Here is a 21,277-nt window from a genome sequence, read left to right as displayed (position 1 = left end):
CTCATCAAGTGAGCTCCTGAAAGACACTGGGTCCTTCTTAAACTTAGAGAAAGCAAACTGTAGAAAGGCTTCAACAGGAGGGAGGTGCTCTGTTGCTAGCTTTGAAAATGGACAGGGCTATGTGTCACAGAAACTGGGGTTGGGGGCGGTATTCTAGAAGCTAAGAACAGTCTATTGAAATGGGGATCCCAGCCTTAAAATGTCAAGGGACATAGATAAAGCTTGGAGGAAGATCTTCTTCAGAGCCTTGAGGAAGGAATCAAGTCTAGCTGAAACCTCCATTGTAGTCTTGCAAGATACTCTTTACAAAATTAGGGGCTGGTGCTCTGGCATAGTGGGTAAAGCCGCTGCCTGCAGTATTGGCATCCCATGTGGGTTCCCGTTTGAGACCCGGCTGCTCCATTTCTGATCCAGCTCTCTACTATGGCCTGGGAAAACAGAAGAGGATGGCCCAATGCTTGGGCCCCTTCACCCACGTGGGAGACCTGGAAAAAGCTCCTGGTTCCTGGCTTCAGATCAGCTCAGCTCCAGCAACTGAGGCCATCTGGGGAGTGAACCAGGGGATGGAAGACCTTTCTCTCTGTTTCTTCATCTCTCTGCCTGGAACACTACCTCTCAAATAAGTCAATCTAAAAAAAAAAAAAAAAAAAACAAAAAAAAACCCACAAATGTGGGCATGCAATGATTTTTCTTCCATACACAATCTAGAAACCACATTGCCATTCAAAGGTTTGTATTGTATTTTTATACCTTTAGTCAGAAAGGTCATGGCTAAACTGAGTATACTTAAATTTGGGATTAAAAAGTGCCTTTTCCTTTATAGTTCATAATTTCATTAGACTATAATTAAACATAACTTAAAAACATCTAAGCCTTATTTATAGTCACAGAATTGTAAATTTTCTTTTAAGTTAAATTGCTGTTCCTCCAAATTCACCTCAAAATGGAATAAGGTTTGCCACCAAACACATATGATTTGCAGATGACTATAAAAGTTTCATGTAAATCTCCAGCAACTAGGCCTTTAATTGAGGGGAGAAATGAGGAACAAACATTAAATTCTACCAAATTAAGACTCTGCACTTACAATTCTATTGTTTTCAGTCATCTTTTAAAGCATATATAGTATTTTAGGGATAAGCCACATATTTAATATCTTGTGACTATTTTATTGAATGTTTGTTTTTCCTATGTTTAATTGACAGTGCATTCAAAATACCATTAAACTAAAACAAATCATTAAAATATTTACAACATGATCTTTGCAATATACACTGAAACAAGAATAATTCTTGTACATCTTAGATAGTGAGCTTAACATGAAAAGTGAAATTTCATGTAAAAATTAAAGTTTTAAAATTATAATCACACACAAATTCATATCCTGCCCAACCCCTTTGAATGCAGAAGTTTTGAAAACTTAAATGAAGCAAAAAGAGAAAAAAAGAAAGATTTATAATGTGAATATTGTAAAACTGACAGGTACAATTATAATTCAATTATATAGAATCATTATACATCTGTACATATATATTAAGTTTAGCATTAAAATCAAATCAACTGGAGCTAGCAAATGTAGCATAGTGGATAAAACAGCTCTGATTCATGACCCCGTTGCTCCACTTCCAATCCAGCTCCCTGCTAATGGCCTGGGAAAAGCAGCAGAAGATGGTCCAAGTGTGTAGGCCCCTACCACCACAGGGGAAACCAGAAGAAGCTCCTGGTTAACTTATGCTACAGCCGGGCCCAGCTGTTGTGGCTTTTTGAGGACAGAATCAGTGGACAGAAGTTCTCTGTCTCTGTTTCTCTGTCTCTTCCTCTCTCTCTGTACCTATGACTCTAAAATAAATCACAAATCTTTAAAAACAAAACAATTCTATGATGTGTGCATGCATTACATACTCTGTGCTCTTTAAAAGATGCATTAATCTTGAATGAAGGAAGACAGCAGTAACAGAATTACAAAAAAAAAAAAAACAGTAAAAACTATGATGGCTTAAAAATGCTGTGTTATTAAAAATGATAATAGTAAAAAGAAATTTCTGGATAATAGGTAATTTATAAAGAAAGGTAACCATCCACATCCTTCTCCTTGCTATTATTTAAGCGGACTCTATCAGGTAAGAACCACAGGCTTAACAGGTAAAAAGAAAGAGATCTCCAATCTCCACTTAGTTTGGGGTTCTGAAGAATTGTTTCCCTGTTTCACGTGGGCAAGACTAGCAACATGTCAGAGAAATGGTAGATTTCAAAGCTGTCTAGTGAGACTTTTAATGTGTTCACTCTCAAATATATGCTATTTTCAAAGCAAAAAAAAAAAAAAATTCTCTAAGAGTCAGCTGCATTTACTTTCCAATCTTACTCGACAATCGCACAAATTCCCTCGTCTTATTTGTGCTTTGCCCTGCTGTTTCATCACCAGCAATACTGCTTCCTTATCTTAATCTTGCTAGTTGGTTTATATAGCTACTTCTGCTTCATTCTCACTAGCTCTCAATTAAAAATTCATTTTAACAACTTAAAACTACATTATGTATATACATGCATGCATATATATTTTCATATGACTCATGGGTACCCTTTTGTCTCGAAAATCCAGGCTAATTTCATCTTAATGTAATCATTTCTATAGAGAGATGTATCTGAGTACTGTAGTGAACAAACGAAATCTCTCCATCAATTGCAATCCATGCCAAAGCACCACATTTGTATGATTACTATTTGAAATTCTATCAATACAAAAGTCTGATAGTATACTGGACAGAAAACCTAGACTCTGATGTTTGTTTCTTCATTAGATGTTTTTTATCATTTATATTTAGAACAGTTTAATAAAATAATCAACAAAGCTTGTGTTGTCTACCTCAAAGTACTTACTTATTACAAGAAAAAATGTTGACTAAGAGAAGATAAAAGAAGGGTTTGTTACATGAAGCAAATCATGAAAACCGATCATTTTAAGACATGCCCTACTGAATCTCTTGAATGCATCCCAGAAGAGGGTTAATCATTGCACTCCTCTGGTAATAAATGGCCAAAGCTTGTATCTGGAGAACATGTTATGCTTGAGGCATTGTTTCAGAGGCTGGGGACATCAGAAACAAAACACAGCCCTATCATCTTAATATGACAACTGCCAGGACAGTAATTTAGTGTCTTTCCAAGTATCATCATCAACTGGTATTCAGTTAACAAAACACAGCTCAGAGGGTTTTTTGCACATTTCTTCAGGTTTGCAAATTTTTAATCTTATGTTTATATTTACTTTTCTTTCTCATCGACCTCACTATGACTTGAAGGGAAAATTATTTCTATTGAAGGCTAAAACCATTATCTAGTTCTGTGTCTGGCACATGGCACTCCCTCCTACTCACATCAGTAGTTTAAGGAAACTTGGTGTCTCAGAATACGCCAAGTATCATTTAGGTATTATTTCACTTTGTCTCCTTTCCTCCTAAGTTTTCACAGAAGGTATATAATAAACCCAAGACAATCTTACAATTTGTATTCCTCCAATTAACGATCCTTAACTCACACTGGATATCTTTCTCAAAGTTCATCTGTTATAAGCCAATATTTCAACTGATGGTGATCTATCTTTTGGGATTCATTATTGAGATGTCAGTTTCTGAATATGCCCTTCTACTTTAAAAAAAGACATGTTCTATAATTTTACCACACACTGAGAAGGCCATATTATAGTCATTTATTTTGCTTAAACGCTGAAATATAAATCAAATAATGATTAAAAATCTGATATTTTACGCAAGATTGAGAGAGAAAATTTACTAGTATGCATCACATTTCCTGATGTCACTGAATAGCAGACTGTTATGCAAGACAAAAAGCAAAACTGATCATATAATTAATATCACAAAGCTCAAATTAAACTATAAACACTCATTGTTAGCAAAGATTTCAAATTTATTTCCCTTCTACTTGTTGATAAAAGCGGAAAGAAAGCAGCTCCTTTGTAGAAATTGTGCCATTTCCTTGATTTGATACTATCTTTAAAATAAGGTTTGAAATTCCCTCGACTCCAGTGAGAATTACAAGAACTGATCTTACTAGCTTCTTGTCTATGTGCAACTATCATAGAAGCCTGTGCTCAGGAAGCTTCCATGTGCAGTGGAGAAAAGTGGATATGCTGAGCGTCTCCCCAGTCTCCCCCTCACCACTGGATAATCACTACACTGATCAAATCCAGCAACACACATGGGAAATCAACTTAAGTGATTTCCCTTACGGAGAGGTTGATCGGGGTAACCACAAGGGCTTTTTTTCAGCATCTGAGGATGATAATATTTTGAGTGTTAAGGTATGGTCAGAACTAGGGTAGCACTTTGCTACAATAAAATGGGATCCAGTCCAATGAAGCAGTCATTGCCCACAAGTGGGCAGGTAGATGTTACCACAGAAAAACAAAGCTAGACCTCAACTCAAATAACACATAAGTCACTCTGTCTCCACACTTCTTAGTTACTTGAACATACAATTCACTATGCAAGTCAATTAGAGCAGGAAATTTCTATACTTGCAACCTAAATCATTATATTAGAAACATATATTTGGATGCACCTGGGATAATCTTGGTTTAAGTGTGATTACTACCAGTGCCCACATTTCAACCTCAAAAATACTCCCATTTGCATGCTAAGACTCAGTCAGAGCTATAAAATTCTTCTAGTATTGAGGCATGTGACAGAGAAATTGTGAACATTTGACAATATACTTTTCTAGCCTCCAGGTGAGGCTAAAAACAATTGATTTTGGTTTTATACAGTGGAATGTGACTTTTTAAAATGAAAGCTTGATTATGGAAGACAAGCTGGCAATAATCTTCATAACCTCCAGTGGCACAAGATAAACAGTCATCTATAAAATCGTAAAATCTATTTAAAGCCTTTAGCACACTCTAATTAGTAATGAGTATTATTGCATATGCGTGACTACATACCCTACCACAGTAAAACATGGTTAGATAATGCTGTTATTTTTTACTGTATTAAGTTGTGCAGTGTTTTAGAAATCACACAGAAGCCGAAGCCAGAGTGTACAAGAGAGATAAATTAAGAGTAATTCACATTACAGAGAAAGATCCATCTTAAAGATTTACCATTCCTGTCATTTTTTTCAATATTTGATCCATTGTTATTGAACTGAAACTATCACTTTGGAAAATTAACACAAAATAGTAGGCACTCTGAAATATCTTATGTAGCAAAATGCATTTATACTAAATAATATTTTTATGCCAAAAAATTGGCTGACATGATAAAGCACAACTTCACATTATCCTTAAAACAACCAAGCTTATTTAACAAAAAGTGCTTTCAGTAAAGAGCTGTGTGGACTCTTCCTGCGAGAGGGAGCAGGGCGATGGTGTTCTCCCACAAGCAGCACCGGGGACAGGCTTCCGTGAGCACGGCCGTCTTTATTCACAGCCACGTACACTTTTAAAAGGCAGGCCAAAGGGACGAAACTACTCAGGGGAACACTAACTTTATAGGACAGAACCGACATGGTGCCAATACGCCTCTCCAATCAGCTGAAAGGCCACGTAGCTAGGGTAGCTCTCCAGGTGGGCCTGGGCCACACCTGGGAACAGTCAACCTAATTGGCAGAAGGCGGGGTGGGGAGAACAGTGCCTGTGGCTCCAGGCCGTGAGGGTCCCTCCCTCCCGGGAGGCATGGCACACCATGCCCTCTCAACCTGCTGCATGGGCAGGGCAGGCATCTACATGGGATCGCCCACAGGCCTTCATCTATTTGGAAGACTTAGCACTTGCCAGCTTTATGTCCACACTGCCCACAGTATACACAACAATCAAACTGGAGTTTACCAGTTACCTATTTCTTTCATGGCAAACAGTGTCTAGACTAAACGCTAACATTTTGACAGGAAGATGTTTAAAATTTTCAGTGAAAACAACAACAAAAAGCAATATAAACTTACTCTTTCATAGAAAAAATGCAAATAAATCCATTAGTTTATGTCTTTAATGAATATTTAAAGTCCATTTAAAATTCTATTTTGGGTTAAGCTCTTTGAAAATAAATGTTGGAACCCATGAGTCGTACTTTGGAAATTTATATTCATTAAATAAAAGATTAAAAAAAAAAAAAAAAAAGAAAAAAGAAAATAAATGTTGGCCGGCGCCGCGGCTCACTGGGCTAATCCTCCACCTTGCGGCGCTGGCATACCAGGTTCTAGTCCCGGTCGGGGCGCCGGATTCTGTCCCAGTTGCCCCTCTTCCAGGCCAGCTCTCTGCTGTGGCCAGGGAGTGCAGTGGAGGATGGCCCAAGTGCTTGGGCCCTGCACCCCATGGGAGACCAGGAAAAGCACCTGGCTCCTGGATTCGGATCAGCGCGGTACGACGGCCGCGGCGGCCATTGGAGGGTGAACCAACGGCAAAAGGAAGACCTTTCTCTCTGTCTCTCTCTCTCTCTCACTGTCCACTCTGCCTGTAAAAAAATTAAAAAAAAAAAAAAAAGAACAGAAATGTATCCTAAAGAAAATAATAGGTTAGGAATATATTTAACTCAGTCCTAGTATATACAGCTTAATATATTATTGCTGAAAATTAGACTTTACTCCTTCCTATTTTAAACAAGAAATATATTTAGCATTCTACATTCAAAGATGAATGCATACCATGTATATTAATAAACCTATAATTTTCTTATGAATGCCATGCAAATATAAAAAAATAAATTTATTTACTTCTTTACAAATTACATCCTCCTATCCTGTTCTTTAGTTATTAAATACTGTTAATAATACATTTGCCTAAGAAATAGTTCATATTTTTAAGTTTTAGTTGTAGCAAGAGCTTTGGTTTTTAGCAGTAACTCTACAAACAGCAGTAACTCTACAAACAGTATCAAGAATAAAGAGTAATTTGGGTAAGTTTAAACAAACTATACTCATGAAATTTCTCATCATTCTGTCCTGCTAGAAAACACTGTCTTGCCACCCCACACTCTTCCCTTAATAATCCCTGTCGATATTAAATTGAAATATAAATATGAAAAAGTGAAGATTTTAAAAGGAATGAAAGTAATAATTTTATAAAAATACCTATGGCATTTTCATGATAAAACAAGTGGTTTAAATTTTATTAAAATAAGGACATTTTTAAATAATGATGAAAATTAGCCAATCATGCCAAGCTATTCCATCTCTACCCACACTATTTTTCATCTAGCTGGTCCATAACAAAAGCGTGAATGAGCATAAATATGAAGATTTTATGTATCCTTCATTCTAAAATTAGCTTTAGCATGTGTATTAGTGGGATTCTTCAGCAACAGCTTAGCTTTATGACAACACTTTTAAAATCAAGCCCAAGACCAAGGGACAAGGGGATTAAAAAAAGACAAGCTGAAACACAGGATGAAACAGAAGATATACGCGTTTATTTAAAATAGGGACTCAACTTTATGAAGCCTACCAGAAGCTCCACTTGCAAGATGGGATTATTCTCTAACGCCCCATTATCAGTATTTCCTTTCAACATTATTCAAAAATACCGACTTTCCTGTCGTCTGACCTCAGGGAATACTTTGAGAATCTGTCTGTCACATTGGACAATGTCAGATGCCACAAAAAGATCTGCGAATCCCTCTCCATGGCATCTGCAGTGTTTACACGAGTGTAATCCCCAGCCAGCAAAGGCACCAGCTGCATTCACGACCTCCCAGCAAGCGGGCAGACCTGTTTGAACGCAGCATTTCCTTGAGAATTCCTGCCCATGAATCTAAACGTGACGCTGAAAACTCGCCACTCACTACCTATAAGTCCATTCATTCCTCTTCTGGAGAAATGGAGTCAAGATATGGGCAAATGCCAGAGTGGGGGAGAAGATGACAGAAGAAAACCAAGAGGGCAAAAGTCCACATTATATTCTAATTCAACTGCAGCAGTTGTAACAATACTAATTACCTTGACAAATGGTCTGACTCCTATTCTCAAGATGACATAGAGCTTTTTAAAGAAAGATATGCACAATCTAAACCTTAAGAACAACTATAGTAATCCTTTAAACTGTCTGAGTTAAACTAACAGAGATTTGTTACTGCAAATCACCTCAATTATCAAGTTATTTACTTTATGAAAAAAATACCACCAGGCAAAGTTTGATCACAATGGCATAATCTTAGTCAATGTGAGCCAATACAATTTCAAAAACAATTCTGATGGGGAAGCAAAACACGAAATGTTTAAAAACTGATGTAAATATGTGAGGACTTACTCATTAATTATCAAGAAGCTTTTATTGAGTACTTTCTGCCAAACTAAAATACTTAACAAATGAAGCATGGGAAATATTCAAGAAACACCTGAATAATAAGATATCTTGAGAATGGTAGTTCTATTCTCTCTGAATCATAACAGTCAGGATATCTTGCCAAGTACAATTATTTTAAACATGTCAGAGAATGCAGAGAAACAAGAATATAGACATTTCAGTAAGCACACGACAAGTGAAAGATCATTAGGAATATGAAAACAGCACTGAAGCACTGGAATGAATAAAAAGAAACGTACTACAGACAGAAGACTGTCACTATGAAAGAAGGGACCCAAGCCTACACTTGCTTGTGTGTACGAATCAGATTAGAGTATTATACCACCTCAACAAGTCATTTTGCTTTAGGACGGCTTGCTATATTAACCTTAGTTATCTGAGAATAAAATAGAGTGTATGACCACAAAAGTTTAAAAATCAGAGTAAATAAAAATATATGTTTTGCTTACCTTTTAAATGTTCTTTCTCCTCTTTTCTATGCCAGTCCAGATGCCTGGGTATAGTTCCTCCCTGCCAGTAGATGGAGATAGTAAAATTGAGTCTTTGGTGACCTCAAATCCTAATCTAGCTGGTTCAGAATATTCAATTTCAGATTTTGGAAGTAAAAAAAAAAATTGAGTGATTGAATAGACACATGAAGATTATAAAAATGATTATCTGAGTCAGTCAAATGAACTTTTATTCATGATCATTTGTTTTAGTCTTTAAGGGAGAGAGTCTTGGCTGGCATAGAAAAAAATAAAAGAAAGAGCATTATTTGGTAGGATAGAGATCCCCTTGACGGTTCATTCTTCCCAGATCTTGCTCATTCACTCAGCTAATATCTATTGTATACCTACTAAAAATTGCAGGCTACTGGCCAGATACTTTCATCAATATCTACTTTATGTTTTCATAACCCCACGAAGTAGTACTTATCGTCTCATAATATCTTGTCCCATAAACTCCACTTTTAAAGTTCTTTTAAAGAGTCTGAGCTGACTCTTGTTTGCCAAGTTTCTGTAGTCCTTCTGATGGTTTGTTAAAGGCTTCTCGGATTTAGGCAGAATTAATTTCTTCTTCCTTTTGTTAAAGGGATTTTGCAGTTAGAAATTCATTTGCTACTGTTAAAAACTGATTTTGCTTTCTTTTGATTCAGCTTAATACAAATCCTCCAACACCTTTCCAGGAAGAAATTAAAAAGGCTAAGACGCAGCCCTTTTGTGCAGATGAAGTGGTTCATCTAAAATACAGCACGATTCAGGACAGGGCTGCATGGAAAGGGTTTAGCTTGAGAGCTACACACATCTGATCAATCCATAGGGAGCAGCAAGAAAATTTATGATTGCTGATGAAGGCTTACGAAAATAATGAAATATTAACATTTTCAAAAGCTAAAAGAAGGATGTGCATGTACCTTTTGAAGATGATAAAGAATGAAACTGAAGAACATTCAACACTGAACTGTTATGGCAACATGAAATAATTTTTAAAATTATGCAATAATTGTTCTCACTGAATTTTAATTAAATGGAATATATTCCTTATCTTTATCACAGGCAAAGTCCAAGTGTCAATATGCCTTGTAGTGTGGCTTATGACTTGATTTCAGAATAACATATGTTGGGAAAATAGGCAATATACAACAAATCAAGAAAAAGCAATATCAATTTGTTCAATAATGACAAATAAAACTATTGTCTTTTAAAAAGCCGCCTCAATCACTCTGTGCAAATGAATAAACCAGTATTTGCCAATCTATTTATAGCTCTTATACAAATTTTAGATTATAAAATATTTTCTTTTAAAAAAGTGTTTTTCAGCTACCATAACAAACATAAAAACTAAATGTGGTACGGGTGCTTGTTGCAGAGGTTAAAATGTTATTTGGAGCACATGAATCCCTTATCAGAGGGCCTAGGTTTGAGTACTGGCTCTGCTTCCAATTCCAGCTTTTAGCTAATGCACATCCCGAGAGACAACAGATGATGGTTCAAGTCTTGAGTCTCTGCCACTCACAAGGGAGACCTGAATTGAGTTCCAGGTGCCTGACTGGCCTAGATCAGCCACAGCTACTGCAGGCATTTTAGGAGTGGAACAGTGGCTAGAAGTCATCTCTCTCTCTCTTCCTCTCTCTCTTTCTCTGTGTCTCCCTGCATTTCAAATAACTGTTTATAAATTTAAAAAAGAATCATGCACTTTGCTCTTGTGAAAACAGTTGGCTGTCAGCATAGGTTGGATGATCATATCATTTCTTGTGCAAAACAATATATTATTTTTGTGTTTTGATTACAGTATGCTTTATTACCATGTTTACATTTTAAGCATTTTATTGAAATACAGTATACATACCAAAAGTATACAAAGGTGTACATATAAATGATTTTTTTATATTTTATCTCACTCATAACCAATGCCAGATTAAAAGCAAAGCATTACTACTTTCCCCAGAGTCCTCACTATTTGCTCTGTTTCCTTTTTTTTAAACAGGTGAAATAATAGCATATGGTCATTTGCATGGTATGATTTAGTGAAGTACTACTTATAAGTATATACTAATTGAAATAAGCCAGACCCCAAAACACAAACATCAGATGTCTTCTCTATTTGTGGTAGTTAACATAGAGAAAAAGCATAAAAATTGTGGTGGATGTCATATCATTCAGTATATACTTTTATAGATAGTGCTTCACTGAATTTTACCAAGCCAATATAATTTTAAGTATGCGAAGGCTGATCACATTAATTGTGTCAGAGCATCAGAACAAAATATGACTGCTCCCAGAAAGCTGGACATGCGGTATCCCAGTGACAAGTGACTGCGAACTTTTAATCCAAATCTCCTGAATCCAAACATTGTTCTCTTTGAACTGTTCTGGGATTCAGTCTGGAAATCTTTGTGCTTATTCTTATGTTTTCCGATTTTTTTTCTAGGTCAACATAGCACACAAATTATAATTTCCCTTTTTGCTTTCAGAAACTTGGTAATATCCATTGCATTTATAGTACTTTAATGATATGTTAAAACAACAACAAAAACAATAACTTTTTCTGTTTAATTGATTTTAATGGATTATGTGTAAGGTGTTTATAATACTACTAATGAAGCAAGAAACTTTGCTTGTAAAATATTAGTGATTTGCGGCCGGCGCCACGGCTCACTAGGCTAATCCTCCACCTTGCGACGCCAGCACACCGGGTTCTAGTCCCGGTCGGGGCGCCCGATTTTGTCCCGGTTGCCCCGCTTCCAGGCCAGCTCTCTGCTGTGGCCAGGGAGTGCAGTGGAGGATGGCCCAAGTACTTGGGCCCTGCACCCCATGGGAGACCAGGAGAAGCACCTGGCTCCTGCCTTCGGATAGGCGCTATGCGCCGGCTGCGGCAGCCATTGGAGGGTGAACCAACGGTAAAGGAAGACCTTTCTCTCTGTCTCTCTCTCTCTCTCACTGTCCACTCTGCCTGTCAAGAATAAATAAATAAATAATAAAAAAATAATAAAGAATAAAATATTAGTAATTTGCTTGGTTCGGGTTCCATTCCACTGCTTAAATCAATAGGGTGTACATTAATTCTACTTCTAATTATAAAATTTTTTCCAGAGCTTGGTATTTCTTAAAAAGTGGTGAATCCCATATTAATTCAGAGATTATTCAAAAAATCATTTAAAATGTGTTACATGATTACAATTTAAAAAATATGTAAAAATAAATACTAAACTAAAAACACTTGTAACTTTCACAGTGAATCCAAATCTCACACACAGGGCCAGCGTTGTGACACAGCAGGTTAAGGGGCTGCCTGTGATACTGGAATCCCATGTGGGCACAGGTTCTAGTCCCCACTGTTACACTTCCAATGCAGCTCCTTGCTAACATGCCTGGGAAAGTAATGGAAAATGGCCCAAGTCCTGGGGGCCCTGCATCCATGTGGGAGACCCAGATGGATTTCAGTCGCCTAGCTTCTGCCTGGCCCAGTCCTTGCTGTTTCAGCCGTTTGAAAAGTGAACCATCATATGGAAAGTCTCTCTCTTTCTCTCTCTCTCTGTGTGTGTGTGTGTTTGTGTGTGTGTATGTGTGTGTGTGTGTGTGAGACTCCATCTTTCAAATAAATAAATAAATAAATATTTAAAAATTTTCACAGGTATATTATTTATTTCATTTTTAAAATATCCATGTGTAATTTCATGAACAAAGTCTAGAGACGTAGATTTTGCCTAGGTTTTTGTTTTGTTTAGTGTTGACAATGTTTTGTTTTACTATTGGGGCCCCCCAATGCACAGCACATGGCCTCACACAAAATAAGCACTCAATAAATATTTACTGATTCTCTGACTTTCCAGAGAAAAGTCTATATTTCACCTGCAAACATATTTACAAAAAAAAAAAAAAAGGTAGTTTAGAAGGATGGAATTTGGGTGGATTTCCAGGCTACCATTGCTTCCTGTGTCACTGGCTTAAGAACAATTGACTAAGATCCCACAGGCTATATGAAAAGACACCAGAAACCCATTGTATTGGCATCATCTGTTCTATGGAGTACAACTGTATTTAATTCACATTTGAAATTACTTCACCATGATAGTTGAGATATCCAAAGTAAAACGTTCAACAACTGCACAATTCCATCAAAAGATCATCATTTTCAGAGAAGGATGATTCTTTTTTTCACTTGACTGCAAAAGTCAAGTATTTTCTTTAAAAATAAGACCCCTATTCTCTTCACAAGACTTGGGAAACATTCAGATCACACTAATCCAATGGCAAATTTGAGACTTTGCCTCTTCACAATGCCCTTCTTTGCCAGAAATCCAAGATCAAAACTAGTCTGAGACAACTATATTCCTTTATTTTCCTGTCCCAGATGTCAAGTATAAAACTGATTGTGAGTATCTGTGGCAAATGAAGGAATATTGTATTAGAAATGTTATGACAATTTACCAGTGTGCAACAATGTAATTAAAAGAACATAATAATGCAGGAAGTTTCTGAGACAAAGACAAACCTTAGCATGATTTATTAAATAATGTCTACTAATTCTCTGGACTTTTATAATTGTTCCATTTTTAAAATGAGCCTTTAGAATTCCTATGCATGTTAAACTTCTGAACCAGATATTTATAAAACAAAAGCTACTTTTATAGGCATTTAAATCAATGGCTTAAGAAAGTTTGAGAATCTGATGAAAAGGTACTGCTGCTCAAACAAGACAATTATGTACCTAAATAAATACTCAACACAGTTCTCACAAAGGAGAACCCAATTTCTGAGTATTCACTCAACTTCCAGAAACCACTGATCCTTTTATAAATGAGTAATTTAAAAAGCAATTTCTCCAAAAAAAAATTGTCATTATAAAGTGAAATCAAATGACCAGTTTTTCATTCCAGGATCAGAAGGGCTAAATGGCATTTGGAAACACACACAGATACACACACACACGTATCCACACAGTAAGTGTAGTATGCCTTTTATATAAAAATAATAACATTTCAACACCTCTAACACAACTTCATAAATACATTTGATATACTGTCTGGAATAGTGTATCTTCAATGCATAATTTATAATAATCTAAGACTTCTTTATATTCATTCATTTAAAAAATATTAACTTTACTCAAGAAGTTTAAAAGACTGTTATCAAGAAATATTTATATAAAAGACTACAGTACATAAATCAGTTGTACTACATTTCAAGAACAGTGATTTATTCGGTAGTTTCTCAGTGCTGATGACAATAGCAATAACCAACGATTGAGCACCCCAGTGAGCTAGCTGTTAGGCAATCCCATGACCTTCCTGCAGCAGTATTTATAGCAGGGGACATTATCATCCACAGTCTGCCGGGAGAAAACTCCAAGCTATACCAACACATCAGGAACAGAGAGAACAAGCTGGCGCCTCACTGGGAAAGATGCTACAAATGCAGGCACGAACTGATGTCAAAGCTGCTTTTTCCCTCTGGCCTCCATGAACAGCTCCTTTAGGGAGAGTGGCAGGAGTTCATATATTGTAAAATGACCACTGGTTTCTTGTGAGCGAGCTCAGGTAGCATAAAACAGATTTAATTTGATCTTGGTCCTTTTTTGGCTGAGTTGTTAGCGTTACATTTTGAGAAGATATTCAAGGCAACATTACAAGTTTTCCTCTTTTAACAGCAAAAAAAAATCTTCAGGTCTAAAAGCAGTTAACATATAGACTATATATGTTATTCTTTGCTTCTTACTTCTAAATTTTTATTCAATTATTTTCAATTTATTTGAAAAGCCAATAGAAAGAGGCAGGAAGACAAACAGATTCCATCCACTTGTTTATTTTCCAAAGGCCAGCAACAGCCAAGTCTGGACCAGGGAGAAAACGGGTGGCAGATACAAATTCTTAAGCCATCACCTGCTGCCTACCAGGGTGTGCATTAGCAGGAGGCCAGAACAGGAAGCAGAGTCAAGACTCAAACCCAGACACTCCGCCATGGGTTGCAGGCATTCCAAGCAGTATCTTTAATCACTGTACCACTCACCCCTATTTTGTGGTTCTTAAATAAAACTTTTAACAATAGAATCAAAGTCCTTCACCAAATTTCTTTTCTAAATTAATATAAACATCAACTCTATATAGATTTAAGATCTTTTCTCCTAGCAAATATCAACTACACAATACATTATTATTATCATTTCACTGTCCCTAGGCTCTACACCAGATCCCCAGAATTTGTTTAACTTGCACATCTGAAAATTTGTATCCTTTGAATAACATTACCAGACTTTTTTTTTTTTTTTAATAAAAGGATACTAAGGAACATTTTCAAAAGTAACAGTACTAAGTAAGAGGGGCCTTTGAAAAGACTATGGAAGGCCGGTGCTGCGGCTCACTAGGCTAATCCTCCGCCTGCGGCGCCGGCACACCGGGTTCTAGTCCCGGTAGGGGTGCCGGATTCTGTCCCGGTTGCTCCTCTTCCAATACAGCTCTCTGCTGTGGCCCGGGAGTGCAGTGGAGGATGGCCCAAGTGCTTGGGCCCTGCACCCCATGGGAGACCAGGAGAAGCACCTGGCTCCTGGCTTCAGATCAGTGCGGTGTGCCAGTCGCAGCGGCCATTGAGGGGTGAACCAACGGAAAAAAGGAAGACCTTTCTCTCTGTCTCTCTCTCTCTCACTGTCCACTCTGCCTGTCCAAAATGAATCTTTCTGTCAGTATTAGTAACCGAAACAGTTTTGCCTTGAGAACTGTATGTAAGTTCTCTCCTATGGTCCATTAGTAAGGCGACTAGAGTAAACTTAGCATATAAAAGTGTCCAGTGAGTATATCTTCACTCCTCCTTTTATCCTGGCTCATTCAATGCTATCACTTCTCTACCTGTTACTGGATGAAGAGTGTTAAGTGGGATGGAAAAGACAACCAATAACTGAGTTTGTCTTATTATTTTTCAGTTACCTCTGCTACTTAAAAAGTATAACAGTGTATTGCAGTATAAAAAATCCAGTATATTAAAGCCCTTGGAAGGGTATTAAATTATAATTTTTAAAGATTTAATTTACTTATTTGAGAGGTAGAGTTACAGACAAAGAGAGGGACACACAAAATTCTTCCATCCACTGGTTCATTCTCCAAATGGCCACAATGGCTGGAGCTGGGCCGATCCGAAGCCAGGAGCTTCTTTCAATTCTCCCATGTGGGTGCAGGGGCCCAAGCACTTGGGCCATCTTCCACTGCTTTCCATGCCATAGCAGAGAACTGGATTGGAAGAGGAGCAGCCAGGACTAGAATCGGAGCCCATATTGGATGTGGGCACTGCAGGCAGGATCTTAGCCTACTATGCCACAGTGCTGGCCCCTTAAATTGTAATTTTTAAAATACTTTTTCAGCCATAAGTTTGGCATTGCAATCTAGAATAACATATTTTAGAATGGGTGTTTAGCTTAGTAAGACAGACATCACTTGGGAAACACACATCCTATATCAGCATGCCTGGATTCAAGTTCCAATTCTGTTCCTGATTCCATCTTACTACTTCTTGCACACCTTGGGAGACAGCAGATAATGACTCAAATGGTTCAGTCCCTGACACCCACATGCAGACCCAGACTGAGTTCCCAACTCCATGCTTCAATCATATACAGGGGCTGTTCCGGGCATTTGGGGATGAGACAAGTAGGTTTGAAGTTTCTCTCTGCCCCTTAAATAAATTAATAAATAAAGTACTAATAGATGGATAAACCTAAAAAAAATTAGAAGAGAATAACACTTTAACATGCATATCAAGCTGAATGTTTTAGTAAAATATGGAACATGTTCCAAGTAGAATTAGATTTCAGAATTATGTATAACGAGTTCAGTCTATAAATACTCATCAAATGACTACTGAGTTAAGGCAACACACCATGGAGCCAGACTGCTACAAATGAACCTTGGCTCACTGTTCAACACTAACCTGTGCCATCTATTTGAACTAAAGGACTCACAGCATTTTGCAGCTGACCCTTCTTCCTCCAGAACTGGATGACTTTTAAAACTATATGTAATATCTCCACATGCATAATGTTCAACATTTCTTTGGTTTCAGGAGTTGGTGATGTTTGGTAATGGTCTTGCTGGTGAAAGTACATACAAAGAGCTACTGTGCTAATATCATGGTCAAGGACAAGTGCACTTATCTATCAATTCTCCCACACTCTGTGGTTACCTTAAGAGCAGCAAGTCACCCAGAGAAGGCTTACAGAATCAAAAAATAATCAACAAAAGCACCTGTGACTCATATGTTAACTTCTTTGCCTCTTTTGTTGTCCACTAACACATGGCCATAGCTAGTTTCAATATTTTTCTACATTAAACAGAATTACAGAAAGTAAAATGTTTAAACCTCAAATACATATAGAATTGTCTTAGTCCTAATAATATGAATTTGCATACATGTATGTATGTAACAGAAAAATATGAAAGATGATAGATTCAAGTAAAAAAACGCCAAATCATTTTATTCAATGACACTGACTGTCCATATTGGAAAATAAATGAAATTAAACATAACTCAGAACATAAACACAAATATTTTTTAAATATTCAAGAGAGGGCCTAGCATTGTGGTGCAGTAGGTTTAGCCACCACTTGCAATTCCAGCATCCCAAACCAGTACACTAGTGTGAATTCCAGCTGCTCCACTTTCAATTCAGCTCCCTGCTAATGTGCCTGAAATAGCAGCAGAAGATGGTCCAAGAACCTGGGCCCCTGTCATGCACATGGGAGACCTGAATGCAGCTCTAGCTCCTCGCTTTTGCCTGGCCTGGCCATGGCAACTGCAGCCATTTGTGAATAAACCAGCAGATGGAAGGTCTGTCTCTTTCTCACTGTATTCCTCTCTCTTTTTCTCTCTTTCTCTTTCTCTCCGTAACTCTGCCTTTCAAATAAATAAAAATAAACCTTAAAATAAAATATTCAGAAGAAAAATACAAAATGACATGTTTGATATTAGGCAAGGTATATTTTCCCAAATTAGACAAAGATGACTCAAAATATGACTATTATAATTAAGTTATTTGAATCTGTATATATCAGAAACATTAACAAGCTTACTGAAGAAATGCTGAATGAGAAACCACCTTACTCTCATCTTTTCCACTTAAAAAATTGGTTAAATAAAACCAGACATGAAACTTAACAAAATAAGTTTCACAAAAAAATACATTAACTACTAGGAATAATCCGCATCTTGAAATTTTAGGGACAATAATATCTACAACAGAAAAAAAAACTAATGCATATAAGAACTTGAAGTAAAATATTTTATAATGCAAAACTGTTAAGCTGGAAACTAAATCTTTCACAGGTCTCTTCAAAGACAAATAAAATCTCAGTGCTGAGAAAATAAAAAGTTCTAAAATGAGCTCTGTGCAAACATTTCTTCTTAAGAATTCTCATGGTAAACAGCAAATGTTGGGTCAAGGACATGTGGTAGAGAAAACCAATGATGCTTTACCATGAACAAAAATACTCAAGGGGAAAAAAAAAACTGGTACATAAAAGCAAATCTACCCAAAAGCAAAGCATACCATTTGCTTTTCTTGTGACTAAGAAAGTAAGCAATTTTCAGAGACTGATTTGTAATTGTTTTCTATCAATGAACCACCAACAGGAAAATATGACAGTGATGGATCTGTCATTTTATTTAGTATGATACCACTTTGTACTTTTTATGTAAAATAACTACAGAACTGTACCCTTTTAAACTGAAGTTCTTTCTTAAAGATACTGTGCTCAATTTTCTAAAATCTCAACCCTACGTGATCATAGGTACTCCTTGGATTTAAATGAATTTAACTTTCATAATCACTAGCTCTTTAATCTGCAGCAATAGTCAGAACTCTCTTCCAAATCAATGAGCAATGACAATCCACGGGGTCTCCTTAGGTCAACTGGAAATCGCCAATTGCAGATTCGGGAGAAATCCTAAAGCCACATCCAAGAATATGGGGTAGAAAGAGAGGAGTGCTAGAAAAAGTAACCGCTGTGGCAGCTCCCAAAATATAAAATGTTAAAATCGCATAATTTGTAATTCCCTCACTCCAAACCAAGAGACTACCCTCATATATGTTATATCCATATCCTTTATCAGTTCTCCAAAAAATATCCCAGTAAGTTTTAAATGATCTCGTATACTTCTTTTTAGGTAAATTAAAAGGTAAAAATTTTGTAATTTTTGTGAATGGGATCTTTTCTTCACTATGTTTATCATACATCTTCTTCGTATTGCTTTAAGTTTACCTTTTTTTTTTTTTATTTGAATGGGAATTTATTTTTGGCTTTTCCTTCCTTGGGAATCCCAGACTCTCATTGATTAACATTTAAAAATCATTTTATTTTTTCCTTGCTTGCAAGGAGATCATTTTATTTTTATTTTTTAAATTTTATTTAAGGTATACAAATTTCATGTTCTTCCTACATACAGATTCAGGAACGTAGTGATAACCTTCCAGTAAGTTACCTGTTGCACTCTGCACTGTCAAATTGTGTTAGGAGACATAAGAATACTGTACTGTCCTCCTGCCTGTGTGCTGCTACATCTCCAGCAACTGGAATAGTATAAAACCCACACACTGCCAATACATATTTGTTAAATTAACACATTTATATTTACCTAATGATATGCTTAAATGTAACTATGCAAGTAATCACACTGTCTTAGCAGTTTTATGACTTTATAACCTCTTATCCATTAAGATACACCAAAGAAAACCAAGATAATAGACCAGAGCCAGCAATAACAGGAGAGTCTACTAGACAAAAATGATTGACTCACTTCTCTACTCCAAGGTCACCCCATTTCTTCTTCCTTTCACTTCCTTTTACATACATATTACCTTAATTTTTTAAATATTTATTTTATTTATTCGAAGGACAGAGTTACAGAGAGAAGTAGAGCCAGAGAGAGAGAGAGAGAAAGAGGTCTTCCATCCGCGGGTTCATTCCCCAAATGACCGCAATGGTCAGAGCTGAGCTGATCGGAAGCCAAGAGCCAGGAGCTTCTTCCGGGTCTCCCACGGGTGTGCAGAAGCCCAAGAACTTGGGTCATCTTCTACGCTTTCTCAGGCCACAGCAGAGAACTGGATGGGGAGTGGAACAGCAGGGATTTGAACCAGCTCCCATATGGGATGCCAGTACTGCAGGCCAGGGCTTTAACCCTCTGCGCCACAGCACCAGTCCTAACATTTTATCTTTAACAAGTATTTTTTCTTTGTGTCTTATTTTGACTTAATAGCATTTCCTTTCCCTCTCCTTGAACCTCTTGCCCACATATCTCATCCAAAGGAATTTCATTAGAAATAAAGCTCAAAATGTTTCAGAAGAGACAATATTTCAGTGTTATAAAACCACAAGGCCAAAGGGAGCTTAATGAAATATTTCTTTCTTACGTCTTCAGCTGAAATACAAGCGTATTATGAGTGATTATCTTCTGTTCCTAAGAAAGTTTACTTCTGGGTATGGCTACGCTGTGAAATGAGCTCTTTCCCATCTTGTTCTTGAACAAGGTGTTATTCTTACTGTACCTGCACAGCTTTTATCCTCCTCATCTACAAATAAACTGGTGTTACAAAGTTGCTTCTACTGCTTATTAACCCAAATTTTTAACAAAACAATTGGCACAGGGTATGAGTGCTTCAAAGGAGCGCTCAGTTCTTAGAGTTGATGGGAAAACACCATGAAGATGCAGAGCCACTTCCTGAGGGTAACAGCTGACGTTCATGCCACAACAGGCTCACACAATTTTCCAAATTTAACCCAATTTTATTATAATTTATTTGTGTATTATGTCATGAAGTAATTACATGACCGAAAATCCATGCTATGAGAAGGTTTCACTAAGAAACTCCTAAAGGAAAATTTAAAGGTGAGAGCATAAAAGAAAACAATGAATGCTGAATGGTCCGAAACACTGAAAGTTAAGGTGAAGGGACCATCCTGTAAGTAAACAGAAGGACGGTCCACAAAGCAGGAGCTGTTTGATGCACAGGGTCTGATGCAGGAAAACACAGTGTGGGGAAGTAAACCCTAAGCTGGGCATGCCTTCCTATGAACGCTCACTTTCTAGCAGCGGCTGCAGTGTCTCTTAAGTAAATGCCTACATAGGGCTTTTAATCCGCTTAGGACGGGAAGTGCACAAGAAACCCCTTGCAAATATTAGCACAACACAGAAACGAAAGGCAGGATATAGAACAAATCTAGAGAATTTAGAGATGAAAAGGCCTAAAAAGGATCAAATTTTAAAATAGTTTCCTGGCAATGACTGCAGAACAAAAAAATGAATAAATAAAACCAAAAATAAACAAGTAATCAAATGACCTGGTGAATCTAACCAAACAGCTAATGTGTTATTCTGAGCTTTCCATTTACAAATTTGACTGAAAGTAAGAAATGGTGGAAATAAAGTCAAAACAATGCATAATCTAAGAGTGGCTTGTTAATCTAAACATCTCTAGTTAATAATTTCAATATCTCCTAGTAAT

General features: G+C 36.9%; 1 protein-coding gene across 5 annotated transcripts in view; it reads right to left on the bottom strand.

Moving 5' to 3' along the window:
- Positions 1-21,277, bottom strand: part of PDGFC (platelet derived growth factor C) — a 209,893-nt gene that overhangs the window by 100,932 nt on the left and 87,684 nt on the right. The window contains exon 2 of one of the 5 annotated variants that reach the window (XM_089302285.1): positions 8,761-8,821. The exons of the other annotated variants lie outside the window; for them this stretch is intronic. The gene's annotated coding sequence lies outside the window, so the exon portion shown is untranslated. The remainder of the gene's footprint in view (positions 1-8,760; positions 8,822-21,277) is intronic. 5 annotated transcript variants of the gene reach the window in all.

The sequence above is a fragment of the Oryctolagus cuniculus genome, chromosome 8, assembly GCF_051225735.1.
Source record: "Oryctolagus cuniculus isolate XC-2025 breed Fujian yellow rabbit chromosome 8, ASM5122573v1, whole genome shotgun sequence".
In the NCBI taxonomy this organism is placed as follows: Eukaryota; Metazoa; Chordata; class Mammalia; order Lagomorpha; family Leporidae; genus Oryctolagus; species Oryctolagus cuniculus.
The sequence above is the reverse complement of the archived record's forward strand: the minus strand, read 5'-3'. Positions and strand labels throughout refer to the sequence as shown.